The sequence below is a fragment of the Mastigoproctus giganteus genome, chromosome 10 (assembly GCF_048544385.1).
Source record: "Mastigoproctus giganteus isolate SK-2022 chromosome 10, ASM4854438v1, whole genome shotgun sequence".
In the NCBI taxonomy this organism is placed as follows: Eukaryota; Metazoa; Arthropoda; class Arachnida; order Uropygi; family Thelyphonidae; genus Mastigoproctus; species Mastigoproctus giganteus.
In genome coordinates, this window is record NC_143584.1 from 81419268 (window position 1) to 81421404 (window position 2137).

The 2137-nt window shown below is 34.3% G+C and overlaps 1 non-coding gene across 1 annotated transcript; it reads left to right on the top strand.

Annotated features, from left to right (window-relative positions):
• Window positions 1-294: 294 nt before the first annotated feature.
• TRNAT-UGU (transfer RNA threonine (anticodon UGU)) lies at window positions 295-367 on the top strand. Its single transcript has one exon. It is a non-coding gene; the product is annotated as a tRNA-Thr (tRNA).
• Window positions 368-2137: the final 1770 nt, after the last annotated feature.

Consider the following 2137-nt stretch of genomic DNA (forward strand, 5'->3'; position numbering starts at 1 on the left):
AAACATTTATTACAATTTTATGATAATCCAACTTACCAGTAAGTGTGATTTGTAATGCAAAAATGGTGGCCAATAGAGTATATATATATGTTGCAGCTCTCTTTGCTATTTTTGACAAACTTTAGGGGTGAGTATGTTTACAGTACTAGGCCATAGACAATACGCTTTATCTTTCAGATACACCACACGGAGAAAAATTTCAGGATTAAGTAGAGAACAAAACAGAACTCTAGAACCACTTTAAAAAGCTATCAGGACAGCTAGATATAGATCCTTAGGCAAAATCCAAACCCAGCCTTCGTAGCTCAGTGGTTAGAGCACTGGTCTTGTAAACCAGGGGTCGTGAGTTCGATCCTCACCGAAGGCTTAACATTCTATATTACTGTTCCTTTTTATTCTATGGAGTTTTCCATTTACGAGTACTGATTGAGCTTTATTACAAAATCGAATTTGCTCCCAAAATTACTGAAGAATTTTATGCTAAACCATGGCCGTGGAACACTTGTATAATAATACTCTTCAATTTATCTCGTTTTAGAGCGTATAGCGGGGGTGGCGTACATAAAGTAAGGGCTCCTTGAGGAAGTGGCTTTCGAAAAGGCTACTAGGGGGGAAATCAAACCAAGCTGCTTGGGTACAGAATGAGAAGTGAACATGAGGAGAGACTTTTGGTTAACAAAGGCGCAGAAAAAAAGAAATTTAAATAACTTCGATATTCAATGTAGACGAACAGAAGTAGGAACGACTCGAAATTTGCCAGTTGGTTGTTAGGCATTTTCTAATAGGTAAAGAGGAGTTAGGATATTCGAAAGAGAAATAAATGCAAATTTTCTTGTGGAAATCAGTGTGTGGAACACGACTGGTTGTTTGATTTTGAGGAGCGAAGGTGTATTGTGCTTAGCGTGCCTAGGGCAGGATAGTCGGCCTTCCTCAGGTAAAGAAAAGAAAGTTGAAAGAAAATTGACGTGATCTGATGCAGCGTGAAAGATGGAAAATAAAAGAAAAATGCGACAGAGGATTAAAAAAATATGGGAAGAGGGCAGTCGATGGCCGGAATAAAATAGAAGGTATATCAATAAAATAAAATGGAATAAATAAAACAGAAAGGCTTAAGGAAAATCGGTAAAGAGAGAATACAATAAATATTGAAAATAAATGTAAAAGTAAGAAAAGATGAAAATGAAAATGTTGTGGGTAAGTATAACTGGAATTTTACTTTCTAGTTATCCTTAACCATAACATTTTTGAGAACAGAAGGTAATTGGAATAGAATATAACGATAGAATGACAAATTCGTCCTTATGAAATACGAGTATATTTTTGAATGGAAGTTTACGAATTATGGGTTTATGAAAGACAAATATTGTGAATCGCAAGCTTGTTTATGAATAACAGGTATGATGTACTTTATGAATAGTTGATAATTTAGTGTCACAAGTCTAAGAAAGAAGAATTGAATATGAAAGTTTAGTATGAATTCATTCGCATTTATTTATGAGACCATCATATTTAGATTTAGAGAGCATCATATTGGCAAGATTTGTCAGATGCCATGCAGTTATAGCGATTAGATTTTAAATTGGAAATATACTGGCCGTAATAATAACTGTGTTCATTAAAAATTATGGGTATTGCGAAATGGCAGTCCATGAAAGGTTGAATGATAGGAATTAATGTTATTTATTTAGATGAATTCAGCATCACTGATTGTATACAGAATTGTTAAATTAAGACCGAAATTACTTTGGAAAGTGCAACGTTGATTTTTGAATTTAAAACAGATTGGAAATTTAAACGAAGAAGAAAAGTGGTCAATTACTGATAATGGTCCCCTTTATGTGTATAAGTGTGTACATTTATAAATAGCCTTGTTCTATAATAAATGTTTGTTTGTTTGTTTTTTATTATTGCTATTATTTTACTTTGTGCGCCAACCTCAACTCTCATGATGTATACTCAGTTATGTCTACTATACATATTTCTAAAGGAAATAACGCTCAGCTCTTGAAGCTCCCAATCATATGAAGAAGTAGTCAGGTTGCATTGTGGGCCGCCTTAGTGTTTTGAGGACAGCTGTTGTCCCAATGGTTGATAATAACTGTCAGAGAACAACAACAACAAGCAGAGAGAGAGACTA